Here is a 17,431-nt window from a genome sequence, read left to right on the forward strand (position 1 = left end):
ACAATCTCCAGGGTAAGGAATACATCTGCATAAATCTTACCACAATTTCATCACCTCCTCCAGCAAGACTTTCCAGCTGTACTCTTTCATTTTGCCTGACTTGTGTTTAATTCAAGTTTGTTTCATTATTATTAAATAATACATGCTCATCACAAGAATCTTGGAAAATACAGAGAACTAGAATAAAGGTGGAAAGCCATCCATTAATCTCACCAGGTAGAAATAATTATTAAAATCTTTATGATTTCCACACAATATTTTCTTGAAAACTTTTATAATTTCAATCATGAAATATATCCAAGATTGTACACATTGACTTTATAAGTAATATACAATATCATAAAACAACCAGACCTAACAGAATGCTTTACCCAACAACAGCAAATATACACTCTTCTCAAGTGCACATGGAACATTTTCCCAAATAGACTGTGTGTTTAGTAATTTTATAAGATTGAAAATAGAAAGAATATGTTTTCCAACCACAATAGAATAAAATTAGAAATCAATGACAGAAGAAAATTTGGGGAATTCACAAATGTGGAAATTAAACAACGCACTCTTAAATAACCAATAGATAAAAGAATAAATTACCACAAAGAATATTTGAAAATACTTTATGATGAGTGACGTATTTTAAAACGCATACGAAAACTTTTGGGATGAAGCTACAGCAATGATTAGAGGGAAAAGTGAAGACAACCCACAGAATGGGAGAAAATACCTGCAAATCATGTATCGCTGCTAAGGGACTTCTACCTAGAATATATAGAGAACTCTTACAACTCATCAATAAAAAGACAAATACCCCAATTTTTTAATGGGCAAAAGATTTGAAAAGACATTTATTCAAAGAAGAAATACAAATAGTCAAAAGAACATCAAAAATACTCTATCATAAGCCACTAGGGAAAAGTAAATCAAAACCATTTGTTACACACCAAGATGGCTAAAATTAAACAAATTAAAAAAGCAGAAAACACCAAGTGATGGCAAGGGTGTAGAGAAATTAGAATCCTCATGAACTCTTTGTGATACTGTAAAATGGTTCAGCTGCTTTGGAAAACAGGCAGTTTCTAAAACTGTTAGACATAGAGTTACCATATGACTAAGCAATTCTACCCTAGGCATATACCAAAAAGAATTGAAAACCATGTTCAGACCAAAACTTGCCCACAAATGTTCATAGCAGCATATTCAAAATAGAAAAAAGGGAAAACAATTCAAATGCCAATCAACTCGTGAACGGATAAACAAGTCGTATGTCCATACAATGGAATATTATTTGTCTATAAAAAAAAACCTAAATCTGACACATGCTACAACATGAATAAAGCTTGAAAAGAAACCTGACACTAAAGGTCACATATTGTATGATTGTTGATATCAAGTTCAAGAATAGGCAAATCCATAAAGATAGAAGTAGATTAGTGGTTTCCAGGGACTAAGGGGAGGGGAGAATAGAGAATGCCTGCTAATGGATAGGGAGTTTCTCTTTGGAGTAATGAAAATGGTCTGTAAATGGACAGAGATGATGGTTGCACAATTCCATATATAGTAAAAACCACCAAATTGCAGACATCTAAAGGGTACATTTTATGGCATGTGAATTATTAAGTTGAGAACATTTAACATGTAGTAATTTTCAAGCACAGTTAACACTGCAACAATCATAGATCATAGACAGAAAATAATATGAAAAGGAGTTTGATATCATATCTGTCCCTGAATCAAGTATTCTTCTTTCCCAATTGAAAAATAATACTGAAGTCATTCAGGATGAGTTATCTTTATCATTTACTTTGTTAGGTTTTCCTTTCAAACTAAAAAGGCAATGCATACTTTTGTTGCCTTTTAATTACAAGCCAAAATAAAAAGTTCTAAAGGCATCAAAGAAAACCCAACAATATTCCCCTTCCCCATAACCCTCACTGCCAAGACCATCTCTCCCTATAGACGATAAATGTTAACAACTTAATGTCTACATTCTTCTCTATGTTCATAGCAACGCCCCCAAATGAAAACATTCACACCAAAAAAAGTTTTTTTTCTGATTTTACAAAAAGAGGCTCATTCTACTTACATTTCTCTACAACTTGCCTTGTTGTGGCCTTTCCCATGGATCAATACATATAAATCTAACCCCTCCTTTTTGATAGCTACAGAATATTCCAGAAATATGGACATACAACAGTTTATTCAACTGCTTTCTATAGTCAGCATTCAAGTTGTTTCCTTTTTTTCCGACTCACTGTATATCTTTGTATGTATACTTACAAACCAATTCTTTTATTTCTATAGGATAAAATTGTTTGATCCAAGTTTAAAAGATGCAGAAAATCCTTACTTTGCTTGGCAATAAAAAAGGTTTTTATGAGGCATTAAACGTCCTGCTTGGTGGAAATGGGAAAATGTATTTACTTCTCAGCCCTGAGTCACAGCCCTATAAATAGATTAGGCTTTGTTTGCAAATACATTTTTTTTAAAAAAATACAAATTACAAGTGTTCACCAAACCAAGCCTCAGATTCTATCTGTATGAGGGGACAAAGGATGTGTCACAGCAGACACGTTTCCTGATACAGGAAAATGAGCAGCTGAGGAAGGAAGCAGCTTAGAGAAGCACTGCTGGACCAGGCTTCACTTTTTAACTGCAAAATTCCCCCAACACCAAAGAAATCAATGAGGTTCCTTGGTTCAGGGTTGGCTTGCAGTTAGGCTTAGGTTAGAGGTTAGAGCCACGGGTCCTTTCAGACCATGGGTCCCTTATTTAGCTCTCCACCTTGCTTCTTCTCTTGCTTGGTTGGCTGAAGCACTTTTTTCAAGAAGGGCATGTGAGTGGTGTAATCCTGCACCTTTACATATCTAATAATAGCTTCCTATTGTATCATATACAAAAGTCAACTCAACTTATTTTAAATGCTTGGGTCACAGCCTTTTCTTCCTCAAAATCCTGTAGGTAGTGCAGTTTTAAAAGCCTTCTAGATTATGGCGATCCTGAAGACAACCCGATTTGGGTTTCTTTGCTGGTGACTTGTATATGTGCACGTGTGTGGAATATAAATGTAGTAAACTGTAAATGCACTCTCTGTCGTCGGAATGGCCAACAGCCAAACTGTCTGATCTGATAAGTCTCAGCTTATCCAAAGTGATAGGACAAGGAAGGAACTCCACATGAACTATGCCTACAGCAATATGACCATTACAACAGTAACTGCCAGTCTTGAAGACCCCAAACAGTAAGGCCACAGCAAATTAGCCTGAGGTGATCAATTAGAGATTTGAGTTTATTCTTTTGCTTTATGTTATCCAATGCCATCAAAAGACATCTACTCCACTCACTGTTCCAGAATGCCTCATACCCTTTATTTTTTGGCATCTGCTATTCACTTTCTCAGAGCGCCACCCTCTGGTGTATCTAGGGAGATCATTATAGTTCTGTTGGAGTACACTGTGAGTTGTTGGGACCTGTCCTACGAAAGGGAATGTAACTGCCTTCTTTCTCATTCTGGCCAGTTACCCAGTCCCCCCAAATCTACATTTCTCTTAGGGTGTGTTTCCAACTGGAGCAAAAGTTGAATTTACAGAAAAGACATGAGAATTCAAAATCTAAAAGAAAGACCAACGGGCTTGAAAAGACAGAAACAGAGCCACTCCTAGAATTTCAGTTGGAGGAACTGACAATGGACATCATGCCATTGTAACGAGGGTAAATGAGCAGAAGCAACTATCTTCTGTCTTTTTGTTAACTCTGCTAAAGTTCCAATTCCAGAAAGAGACTGTTCTATTAGTCTCAGGTCACATTCCCACTTCTTGGCAGGAAAGGAAAAGTATCTGACAGTTCCATTGTACTGACTCAAGTCAGGAAAAGGCAATTCCCCAAAATAGTATCACAGTGCTTTTAGAAAGAAAAAAAAACAAAAAAAACAACAACAAAAAAACCACTCAATTTGTCCCTCCAATTTATAGATAAACTGCTTTTTCTGAATGAATGTTTGTAGGATTTCTTTAAACTCACGTAATTCAAAATTTTTTCTTTGAATATATCTAGATGTGGGTCTCTTCCATTTTTGTCTGAAATGCAGTGAGCCCGGTCAGGCTGTGTACTTAGGTTTTGTTTCATCCTTTATTATTATCGCTTCTAGTTCCTTTGTTATGCTGTCTTCCCCAAAAACACAAGAGATTCATGTTAGACCTTTATTCTGGCTTTCATTTTCTGGTTCCTTCTGCTTTTTGTCTGCATCCTAGAAAAGCTCCTCAAATCTGTTCTCCACATAACTGATTCTGACTTGCATGCAGCCAGTCATGGTCCAATTATGTTGTGCTCTTGTTTCCCTTGAAAGTCTTTCATATCTCAGTTATCTTTTCTTTTCAGCTTGTTCTCCTTTCGTGGTGTTCTATCCTGTTGCACATTCAGTGTCTCACTGAAATCTATTATTGTAGATTCTAAACAATATCTTACAATTTTCTTCTGGATCCTTTAGGCTCTTCAGAGATAGGGAATTCCTATGAGGTTCCAGGATACTTTCCCTTATCCTTTGCTCTGCGGTATTTTAACTGGACCCATATTTTGTGTTTTTTTTATGTTTACTCATTCTCAAATGAAGCAAGATCTTTCCAGACTCATTGATAGCTAGCTAATAGGCATGCATTTGCCCACACCCCACTCTTTGTCTACATAGGTAAGAATCAAATAACCTACTTAAATCTATAACTAGGGGTGGCCAGATGGCTCAGTTGGTTAGAGCGTGAGCTCTGAACAACAGGGTTGCCGGTTCGATTCCCACATGGGCCAGTGAGCTGCGCCCTCCACAACTGGATTAAAGGACAACAACTTGGAGCTGATGGGCCCTGGAGAAACACATTGTTCCCCAATATTCCCCAATAAAAAATTTTTTTAAAAAAATCTATAACTAAAGGAGAGATCAATGTGTCCAGTTCAAAGCTTACTTCCCAGGCAGTCATCTTGAGCAAAAACTGGCTGGTGAGGTCACATCTTTCCCTACCCTCACAGTTGTTTTCTGACTGACCAAGAAGGATACAAGCTTGCAGCCCCTAGGTCGATCACCATTAAATTAGTATGCGTTAGCCCAGTGAAGTTTTCAAACTGGGTATACTCTTCTTGTGCTACCTGTATTCTATCAGGCATCTTTTTCTAAAACTGAACTGTTGCATCTACATTAAAAGTATCTTCAAGCAGATGTCATCCCCCTCCTCCTAACTCCCTCACTTCCTTGATGATCTCCAACAGTATTCTAAGGAATTTTTAGCAACCAGAGTGTAGCAGACACTGTGATGCTCCAACCAGAACTCCTCGGATCTCTTTTACAATTTCAGTGCACGCTCCCAGCTTCTGTATATTTTTGCTTCCATCAGCCCATGTCTGTGACTCTTTTAGGGGACTGCCATTTTTAGGCTATAAAAGCCACTTTGCTTCAATAGGCAGAGACCTGGAAACACTTGAGAATTTACATCTCCCCAAGTGACCCTTAGTCAACAACTAACTTGTATCAAATTATGAAAAACCAAGCTCCCTGGACAAATCCTAAAGGTAACTTATGCTTCAGAGTCACCCTAATAAATCAGGCTGAAGCTACCCTCCGTAAGACCTTACCTGACATAGCCTGCTTTCCTTCTCTGTCCTGCTTCTGCCACTCCTTTAGCAGTTTCTCTTGGGAACCTCAAAGGTCTACATCTGGGAAACCTAACTTAAGACACATGATCACCACCCTCTCCGCCATCAGGATTTAATCTGACGTTGTGCAGATTCAAACGAGTCTTGGCCCTTTGGAGCCATCCAACACCTGCAGAGTTTGCAACGATATTTTCAGCAACAGCACTTCTGCCGTAATTTGATCTGTACTTTCTCAAACCAACTCCCCGTCCTCTCTGAAGTTAGCAATAGAACAATAGGCTTTGATGTCGATGCTAACCCTAGGGCCACTGTTTAAGGAAACTTAGTAATTTTTTTCTTTTTCTTGGGAAACATGGGATTTAAAAATTGTGATTTCTATTTATTGTTCTTGAGTTCCCATTGCTCAGAAAAAGAATTATACAAAAATTCAATGAGAGACGAGATCATTTAATGTTTGTTAAATTCCAATGAGAACTCTCAGACCAGAAACTATGCTTGATGACTAATTTAATAAATGCATTTTTTTTAAATAAAGAAGGAAGAAACTGCACATTAAATGTGCTTCAAATGAAGTGGTAGAGTTACACTTGGATAGCCCCAAATGTCACCATGGCTCGTCATTTCTTCCCAGGAAAGAAATAAAAGACATCAAAGCTTCTCCTATTCTGAAGGAGTCACTTGGTTGTGTCCACCCAAGAAACAAATAAGCAAAAAACAAGTAAACAAATGTACTGTGACATTAGAAAAAATTTATCCCAACATAAGGTAACCAAAAAAACAATGGGATAGCATCTGGGTGTTATTTACCATTGTCTAGTGTAGAGAAGAAAGTAGGAGAAAACCCTTTGGTGCAGTGGCGTGCTGAAGCCAGCTTAAGCCAACTTCCTGGAGCCAGTTGTACATGTCTCCTGCCACCTCCCAAGTAAGGAAAAGATATCAGCAGCTCTGCTCTTCTCCTTTTCCTCTGCTCTGCTACCATTCCACCCCCTAGCGTCTGTCAACCATTTATTTTGTTTTGTTTTTAATGGTCAATTATATCCAAAATTCATATGATTTTTGATCATTTGTTTATATTTAATGATGGGAGACTAGGTAACCACCAAATATTTTTCCTACTGCTCTGTATATAGGTCTATTTTCCTGTTAGGTGTCTCCCACCAACAGGATATTCTATGTGTGTCAGTGGAGTTTGACAACTAGTCAACTTTCCTCTAGGGGAGACAGTTGGGGCACTAGACCTGGACATCTCCATAATGGCATCCACATCGCCATCATCCACATCACCATATTGGCATTTATATTATAAATACTTCAGTTGTAATAGTAATAAAACCATCACAATATACAAGGTATTATGATATCATACCAGAGATGCTTTCCCAATTTCCCATAAAATATCCAACAAAAATAAAAGAATTATATTGGTAATAATACTGTAACTAATGATATGGAAAGACCATTCACAGGAGTCCAGTGCACCATCAATAGGAATGAATTGAGAAATAACATGCTGGGTTTTAGCAGACCCACCGTCTCTCACAGAAAGCAGAAAGAGGCTCTGGCATGCTCCCACAGTCAGACATACAAAGACTCTATTGACCATGAAATAAATGGACATCCACTACTGCACACAAACTGTCTTTTGAACTGGTGGGTGCCACATCTTTCCACCCCGCCGCCTTCAGCCATTTACACTATCACACCTATTGATCAATTGTAGCCCTTATCAAGATATCCATAAAGTTGTACTTGTACCTATGCTAAGCCAAGCCAGGTGACCAGCACCACGAGTCCCAATTATCAAAACATATTATATGACCCATACTCATTCAGATAGTCCTGAAATACCTTCCCATGTGTACAAAGAAGATGGAAAGTAACAACAGAAATCCAGTAGTCATGAGCATGGGACTCACTCTTTAAGAGTCTTCCATGAAGCAATTTTCTTTTCAGTCAGCGACAATAAATTACCTTAGACTGAGTGACTTATAAACAACGTTTATTTCTCACAGTTCAGAGGCTGAAAGTCAGAGATCAGCGTGCCAGCCCCCTTCCAGGTTGCAGACTGTTGACTTCTATTTGTATCCTCACATGGCAGAAGGGGCAAGACAGCTCTCTGGGGTCTCATTCATGGGGCCTCCGCCCTCATGACCTAGTCACTTCCCACCTCCTAATCCCATCACACTGGGATTAGAGTTTCAACATATGGATGTCAGTCCGTTGCAGCAATCATGTATTACACACAAAAGAAATTAGAATACTAGAAGTAGAGAGAGCAAAGAAATTTCTAGTAACAAAAATCACCAGCTGAAACATCTGTATGAAAAGCTAAACACCACTAAACCCACTTAGCTTTGGTGGATTCTGTTTCTCAGAACAGAGTTGTTGCCTCTAGAGAAGATAAGCCCCCAGACAGCTTGCAGTGTCCTCTTCCTGCTGCAGAGGGCAGTGGAGGACCAGTCTCTCAGTGCCCACTACAGGATTCTAAGAGAACAGTACTGCTCAAACCACGCCATGGTTTAAAAGCCACCGTCAATGTGACAACTCTTTCTACCACAGCAGATTCGTGGTGAGGTCAAAGACTCCTGTGGCCCCAAAGACTGGGCCGGCTTCCCTGTTCTTCCTGTATGAGTCAGCCTTTAAAGAGCGAGAGCTGGTGAAATAATCAAGCCCTGCCAAAGCTCTGTAAATCTGGAAGTGGTGACTACTATGAAGGCTCTTGGGAGTGGGGGTTGTGGAGATAAATCTGAAAGGAAGTTTTCCTGTTTCCTGTCTGTGGCATAACCTTCTTCACACTCGAGAGTGATACCTTTGTTCCTTTCTACACACATAAGATTTTAACCATAGTCTCTTTTCTTAGAATATCTCCAAGGGGTTCAGAGCATGCCACGCCAAAACATGCCACTCTGGTCTAAAGATTGTTTTGAGCTGAAGGCAATTGAGAAGAAGCAGACACAAGAAAAATTCCTGCCCCCCACACACCAGGAAGGGCAGGACTATTCCTAATCACCAGAGACAACTCTAGACTCTTATCAACCCAGAGCTAGACCAGAGGAATTTACATAACAAACCTTATTAAAACAACCTTTATCTTCCATTAGTTTCCCCTATATATTTACCTTCCCATAATTTGCCTCCTCTAGAAGCTCACAGTGCCTTTCTTTGTCTCTTCACTTCTCTACATATTTATTGTTCTTTTGTTAAGATGCTCTAAAAGCCCAAGTTCTAACCCACCCTTTGAGTTACTCACTGACTTCTCCCATGTATACTCATACGCATGCATTAATAAACTTTTGATTGTTCTTCCCCTGTTAATCTGTCTTTTGGCAGTCTAATTTGCAGAGCCCCAGCCAGTAAACCTAAGATGTGCAGAGAAAACATATTTTTTCTTTCCTACATCCCTCTCCCATCCTTCATGCCCTTCATGCTAAACAGACTTTATCATTATTGTTGTCTCTCTAACTTCCCAGTCGAGAACTGATGGCCTTGCGTCCAGGGCAAGCACGTGGCTCCTGAACAGCCCTAGATACTGTGAGGGGGAGGGCGCTGGGGCAGCCTGGGGGCGGGGGACTGTATGGGGCTGTCTGTGCATGCGGAGTCCCAAGTGGCATCCATAGAACTGCTGATTTCTCAATGTTAGATTTTTTTAAATCCATCTCTTTCATTGTATTTATTTGCTTTTTAAAAATAGGTAGTCACATTTAATAACACAAGGAAGCACGAATACATTCCCACAGTAAATATGTTAAACGTTACACATATTAACGCTTTCCCAGAGCCCTGAATCCCAGGCCCTCCCAGAGGGAACCACCATGGCAGTTGCCTTGAATCCTTCCAGCCAATATCTATGCATGGATAGTCACACAGGCATACTTATCAAAATACATAGTTTCATTTTGTTGTTGTTGTTAATCATTACTTTACAGAAATGACATCAAGCATTACCTACTAATCTGTGACTCTCCTTTTGTTCACTCAACAGTAGGTTTCAGACACTGTTCATGCAACCTGTAGGTCTACCTCGTACTCTGCACCTGCTGTGTAACACTCTGTCACGTTTACTTAAGCACTCCTCTGTTGGTGGATATTTAGATTTTTTTATTTGTTTTTGTTATTGTACATAATGATTTAGTGAATAGCTATGTATGCGTAAATATTTTGCTACAATACAATCTAAGAAACAGAATTTCTGGGCAGAAGATATGTACATTTAAAAGTTTCGTATGGTTTTAGAACTCTCTCGGCCTGACCTTGGGAATAATGAACAAGGGGCAGCTGAAGTGAAGAATTCCTTCACTCTAAAAATTGGGATATGGCAGCAGGAAGCTACAGTTTTTCCGAATGTGTGAGGCTAAGCCACCTTTCAGTTGAATTGACCAGCACTCTCTCTTTAGAACCGAGCCATTTGCTTAGAAAGAGACCATTGGTCTTGGACTTAATTGGCGATTTTCAGGATGATCCTGGCTGTGGATAGAGCCCAGATGCCTTGGGTGTGGACCCATTTGGAGCATGAGAACACGGCCACTGTCCTGATGCTGAGCAGCCAGCTTCTCCGCTGCCAGATCGGGGACATGCCGAGGACCTTACAGCTGTGCTGCCCCAGGTAACCATCATCAGCTGTACTAGTTTGATACTGACCTACAAACTACCCATAAAAGTGACAGGACAGTGGATGTGGGGACTATCTCCGGGAAAAGGATGCACAAGAATGGCTCATAAGATGAAAATTTTTAAACCCTAACCTTTGTTTAACAAAATAATCAATTTAAAATAATTGTAATAAAACTGACTTTGCTTGCTTTGAAGTGGCTTTTTCATTGTTTAGAACAGTGGTTAATTTTTTTCAGTTATAGTAAATATTGCTAACGACAATTTCTAATTTTTTAACAACCAGTAATAATGTAAAATAGAGGTTGGCAAACTAAGACCCACAGGGCAAATCCAGCCCACTCCCTGTTTTTGTACAGCCGCTGAGCAAAGAATGGGTTTTATTTACATTTGTTAGTGCTTGCGGATAGAATCAAAAGAAAAATAATATATCATGACATGTGCAAACTATGACATCTAATTCATAACGTCCATAAATAAAGTTTTACTGGAACCCCACCTTCCTCACCAGCCAAGACATTATCTGTCTATGGCTGTTTTCATGCTACAACTGCAGAGTTCAGTGGTGGCAACAGAAATTGTATGGCCCACAAAGCCCAAAATATTTACTATCTGGCCTTTCATAGAAAAGGTTTGCTGATCCCTATTGTAGACCACTAATTCACAATTATTTTAATTTTATTTTTAAAGGTCCAACATTGTGTGGGCTCTTTATATAAAATAGACAAATAAAAATGTTTCAATTAGTTTTTTGTTTTGTTTTTTAATGTGCTTAAAACAAGCAATTGGTTTGGGTCAAATATTGTCTGAAATATGTCCAGGTCAGGGTTAATAAAAGATGTTATTTAGAATCTTGTATTGGACAACTTACCAATTGCCATGGATTCCAAAGTTGTTCTAACTTGCTCTGCTAAGATGCTTCAGGAGAAAATGAAGTTATGAAATAGTTCTGAATCAGAGTAAACATTTAAGTGGACAAAAATTTTAACACTAACAAAACTTTTAATATAAATTACCCTCCAGAATACAGTATAATTTACAATCCCACTGGTCGTATACAGTGTGTTCTTGTATATATCCATCTCCCCATATCCTTGTGAACATTAATTTTGACCAATCTGATTGGTGAGAAATAATGCTTTTAAATTTGTAGTTCCTGTTTACTAGTGATAAGGAGCATCTTTTCATGTCTATCGGTCACTTTCCATTTTCTATTCTGTTGATTGTCTGTTAATATCTTTGGAATGTTGAGAAAATATACCTTATTATCTTTTAATTTGTATTTCCTGGATTCCTGGAGAGGTTAAGCATTCTTGAATGTTTACTGGTCATTTTTTATTTCCTATTCTGTGAATTGCTTGTTTATAACCTTTGCCAATTTTTCTATTGTGCTGCTGCTTGTCTTGTTCTCATTAATATTGAATTCTTAAGATTTACTTTTGTTTAGAGGTCTCAAAGTACAGTCGGTTTTCAGAAAGCAAACATAATCTGATACAACAACCTAAATTAAACTCTTGTCCAAGCCAGTCCTGGGGTTAGCATATTGCCCCTGGTCTATGTTGTACACCTACAATAAAGCACAGCAAACTGACAAATGATACCTTAGTTATCTTCTCTAGCAAATGCCATGTGCCTCTTCCTGTTTTAAATAAGCTGTTCAAAGTAAGGAGGAAACTGATCATTAAAAATAGCTGCCGGCACTACTAGCAGCAATCAATAGCAGTCAGAACCCATTTGGGGCTCAGGCACCAATGGCATGTTCCTCTGTGTGTGCAGCAATGCTGATGATTCCTTAAGAAGATAGCAAAAGACTTTCTAGATGCCCCTGGTGGGGGTGAATGTGTGGCAGTGGTGCTAAGCAAGATCAGACCAGCCTGCCAGGGGAAAAGATCCTAGAAGGGGTCCAAGTGAAAGCCCCTGGAGCCTGCCATGATCAGTACAGGAAACAGAGATCAGTTAACAAGTCCAGAGGGCAGGAACAGGGCCAAAGGTAGCGGACAAGCTGAGGTTTAGGGCCTGGATGGACCCGGAAAGAAAGGAGAGGAGGGAGTATAGCTAGGCAAGCCCTAGAAGTTTGCTGTTCTAGAGAGGACGATCCCCCATGTTCTGTAACAGCCACGAGACATCATCCATGAGTCCTCCGGTGGAGTGACTTAGAGCAGATTCTCCATTCTCACTGTGCAACCCATGGGAGCTCGGGTGCCTCCCCCAGAGAGATGGATTCATTGGCCTGGGGTGGAGTCCAGACATCAGTATTTTTTAAAACCTCTCAAGTTAACCTAAAGCTAGAGTTGAAAACTACAGGATTAAAGAGTCCATCAGCTGGAATAGAGGGAGGAGATGTGGCCACAGTCCTGTACATGTTATTAACTATTGTGCTCAGAAGCCCAGCCCTGGGTGAAGAGCTGCTCTGGGCCACCCAAAGTCAGGCCTGAGAGGGAAATCAAGTCCACATGCCACAAGGGAAGCGTCTTATGCCTAGAAGAACTGTGATGCCATTAATTAATCTAGGAAACATGGCAGAAGTGGCTGGTTTGAGCAGATGTGTTCTGTGGGAGACCTCCATAAGTGTGTGGGTTAACTACATGTCAGTTTGTTTCAGCTGAAAATATAGATGAATTGCTAAAGGGAAAACTCTTGGCTAAGGATGTACATTAGGAAATCACCAAGAGCTCCTATGGACTGAATTGTGTCCCCCCTAAAATGAATATGTTATAGCACCAACTTGCAGTGTGATAATATTTGGAGATGGGGACTTTGGGAGATAATTAGATTTAGATGAGGTAACAAGGAAGGGCCCCTCATGATGGGATTATTGCCTTTACAAGAAGAGACACTAGAGAACTTGCTCTCTCTCTCTCCCCTCCCTGTGAGGACACAGCAAAAAGGTGGCTGTCTACAAGCCACAGAGAGAATCCTCACCAGAAATTGACCAAGCTGGCACCTTGATCTTGGACTTCTAGTCTCCAGAACTGTGAGAACATAAATTAGTATTATTTAAACCAATATTTTGTTATGGCATTTTGTTATGGCAGCCCAACCTGACTAACATGAAAGCCATTGGAATGGACCAGATTATATAAAGAGACTCTAGGGTAAGAGTGAGATGAGAAATGCATCTAGACTAGAAACTTGGGGAGTCCTACATTTAAGGTGGGGCAGAATAAAGAGATCCAGAGAAGGTGCAAACAAGCCTCCAGAGGGACAGAAATAAGACTAGGAATGTACCAAGAGAGAAGAGATTTGAAGAAAGCAGAGGTGCTGTGCGAGGAACTGGAGAAAAGGGCACAGTGGAGGGAAGGGCGAGAAGCCCTTCAAATCTTCCACAATGAAGTTATTGGCGACTTCAGAGAGACAGTTTCAGGCAAAGGAGAGAGGCAGACAACAAGATCACAAGAGAGACTTTTTTATTCTTCTCCCTGTTGTAGCGCTCGATGCCTGTCCTTGATTAACCAACCCTGGGACCTAAGGCTTGTGGGCTGGAAAGTATATTAGGAGCTCCTTCTACACCAGCTGGGGATTTGGTGTTGCCATCCCATTGGTAGTGGTCAGTCCCCTTCTCCAGCCCACCACTGCCCTATGCCAGTGTAGTCTTTTCCCTGCCTCCTTTCTCTCTGCCTTGGGAGCCGCAGCCATGCCAGAGGGTTGGAAGCCACAGCACTGATGACACACGCATTCACTTTGTTCCAAGGTGCTGTCCTTACTGGCCTTTCTGAGGACTTTGATGCCTCTGCCAATATGGGAACCCTTTCATCACTTTTTTTTTAATAACATGAACAGACATATCAACACATTTGTCTCAATCACAAGTCAACAGAGAAAATTCAAACGCTTAACAGAGTAAATACGAGAACTGTCTCCAGGCTGCAATAATCTTGCTAGAACTCAGACATAACAAACCACCTCTCATCTGCCTCCCACCAAGCCCATTGCCTGTCACTCCTGGACCCTAATGATCACACCAGTGAATAAACAATTAGGCTTGAAGCAAGTTTCTGGACCAAGCTGAACCCACACTGCCTGTGGCCTGATCTGTGATGAATGATCAAGGATCTTAGAAAACTCTGTGCATCGTATATCACCCAGGGAACAATTTCTTGGTGTCAACTTTTTAAAAAGTGATTTCCAAGAGGGCTTAAAAAAAAACAAAACAAAAAAAAACCCACAAGACATCACCACCCTACTTCAGTTTTGTAGAATCCTTTCATATGGTCAGATGAAAGAAACAGTCCTGTGTAATTAATTGAAGCCTGTGGACAATCCCCTAAGGTCTGAGGGTATTGGGCCAAGCATGATGGATGCAGGGGCAACCGCGCAGGGTACGCAGCCCTGTTTGCCGACAGCCCCCAGGATAGTTAAATGAGCCCTGTGTCTCCTGTCACCTTTCCCCTACAAACAGGGCAGAAACGAAATCCAAACCAGGGGCTCTGTTAATAACCTGAATGCACAAAGAGGATGTGATCATCTCTGGCCCTGGCAAAACTAATCTGCCTCAGTTTCTCCACTGGGATTGAAGATAGATGCAGCTTGGAGCAGATGCAGTATGTGTCTATACTGGTGCTGTTCTATGCAGATGCGCTCATTTGTTCCCACTCCAGTCCCCTCCATCCTGCCCTTAGCCACTCCATTCCTGGTCAATAGCCAGCAATGGTCAGCCCATCAATCCAAGTACCAGTATCTTCAAGAAATGATATTGGACCTCCTTCCTCAAAGATTGGATGTTGCTAAGTACCTCCAATAGTCAGCTTCTGTCTGTTTCTTCAGGTCCTGAGTACTGATCTCTTATTGTCCTATCCCATAACCCTCAGTTGGGTAAAAAACACAATATTATATAGAAATACAGACGACATGTCCCAGGTAATCTGCCTTACTGACCCCTACTAAACGATACACACAAGCATCTGTTCTCACCATCTCAATGAATACAGCATCAGGACCAAACATATACCAATTACTTTCTGAGTTGCCTGGGTCAGAGGCTCATTAGTGGAAAAAGTGGTTCTAGTGACAGCACAGAACATGCTGCCCACAGGTACCAGATGCCAAGCATCAGAACTGGCCGGTAGGAGGCAGAGGGAACATCGAGTCCCAGTCCTGACTGTGTCCCAGGTTCACTCGGGGACTTTGTTTTTGCTCTGCCTCACCTTCCTTCTCCGTGAGAACACTAGCTGCCTCCCCGGGAGACCGGATTGAGGTGTCCCTAATGAGGGACTTGGCAGCCGTTGATAGTTGTCCTGTGGGGAACAGCACGTCCTTGTTAGCCCACATCTCCCTCCTCCCTTCCGAGATATCACAGGCTCACAGCAGGCAGCTCAGCTACAGACACCCACAGACCTGTCGGCTCCGTGAGGCCCCCTGCATGGTCTGGAGGCTACTCAAGGATCGTCACTGTTATATTATATTATAAAGCCTGTGCTTCTATTTCCTCCAATGATAAAATTAATTTACTTAGGATACTTAATGAAAACCAGGCATCAGCACCTCATCGCTAGTTCACCGAACGTGGTGGTGTTCATTCCATCAGTACTGCTGAGGTTTTTCGCAGAGTTTGTGTTAGATTCAGGGGGGATACAGAGAGGCTCACAGCCAGGGGAAGTGAGTAAGTGGTCAGTGAAGACTGCCTACCCACAGGTTGGGAAAAGTTCAGCTATAGGCCAGCCTTTTAACTTGTGTCTCCACACTTGTCATGCAGCGTTGAGTCACTTAAAATAAGCCGTCCCTCTCTTGGGTGAAATTGGACCTGCTTTGGGTCACACAAAAAATATTCTTGGCGGTAACTTATGGAACCTGCATCAAGCATTCAGTAATGGGCTGCATCCTGATTTCAAGAGCCTGGCCTCTGGCAGCTCACCATCTCACTCCTTCTTTTTCTCCCTATTCCTTCTCCTTCACAAGCAGCAGTGATAGCCACTCAGTGCTGGAAACCACAAATGCATGAGTTTTTACTTCATAATGATTGTTAGGAGGAAGGGTGAGGTTGTTTTCACTCTACTCACGGTCACACAATCAGAGACTCCGGATTCACAAGCTCTGCCCTCCAATTCATCTGCTCCCTATAGCAAGAGTCTAGGAAGGTATATACAGAGTACAATAGCAGAATGAGAATAAAGACCCAATTTATTAATAGCTCTCAAATCCCTGACATTCTGAAAAGAGCTCGGTTAAAAATGCTAAATCAGGGGCCGGCCCGGTGGCTCAAGCAGTTGGAGCTCTGTGCTCCTGACTCCGAAGGCTGCCGGTTCAGTTCCCACATGGGCCAGTGGACTCTCAACCACAAGGTTGTCGGTTGGACTCCTCAAGTCCCGCAGGGGATGGTGGGCTGCACCCCCTGCAACTAGAAATGGCAACTGGACCTGGAGCTGAGCTGCGCCCTCCACAGCTGGGACTGAGGGGACAACAACTTGAAGCTGAACGGCACCCTCCACAACTAAGATTGAAAGGACAACTTGACTTGGAAAAAAAAAGTCCTGGAAGTACACACTGTTCCCCAATAAAGTCCTGTTCCCCTTCCCCAATAAAATAAAATAAATAAATAAAATGCTAAATTAGAACAGGTAGAGTCTACTTGAGAACTTAACATAACTTACTATTTCCCTTACATTTGAATCTAGGGCCTAACAAGCTCACATGTGTTTATAAAGAGGGATAAAGAGAGGAATGACCCTCAGGGTCCCCCCAGGGTTCAACCATCCAACTCCTTGGACTCAACATGAAAGAGAAAGAACTGACAGTTTACCAATTCCATACAATAAGGTGAATGAGAAAAAACAAGAGGAGGTAGGAGACTTAAAGATGGCACTTTCAAGGCACATTGTCCCCACCCCTCCAGTAACTGGGACTCTGTTCCTTTATCACATTAGCAAGTCTTTAGCCCTTGAGAGGCAGACAGAGGTCAGTGCTCTTGAGTAGAGTGAAGAGGGAGAAGTCTTCCTTCCCTTACCACCGACAGCAGCATCGTGGTTATTGTCAAGCCTAGATATACCTTTCATCTCTAATCCGAGGCAAAACTGATACCATGTGACTGAAACTCCCCTTATAAATCACATTGTTGACTATCTTGTGGCCAAAGCCCCTGAGCAAATGAACACACTCCTATCAGGCAGGACTTTCCCAGGGCCTGGAGATCACCCTCCAGTAGCTGAGGGAAAAGGCCAGATCTCTCTTTAGGGAAAATTAATTCTTCACTACA

Source organism: Rhinolophus sinicus, linkage group LG03 (genome assembly GCF_036562045.2).
Source record: "Rhinolophus sinicus isolate RSC01 linkage group LG03, ASM3656204v1, whole genome shotgun sequence".
Classification (NCBI taxonomy): domain Eukaryota; kingdom Metazoa; phylum Chordata; class Mammalia; order Chiroptera; family Rhinolophidae; genus Rhinolophus; species Rhinolophus sinicus.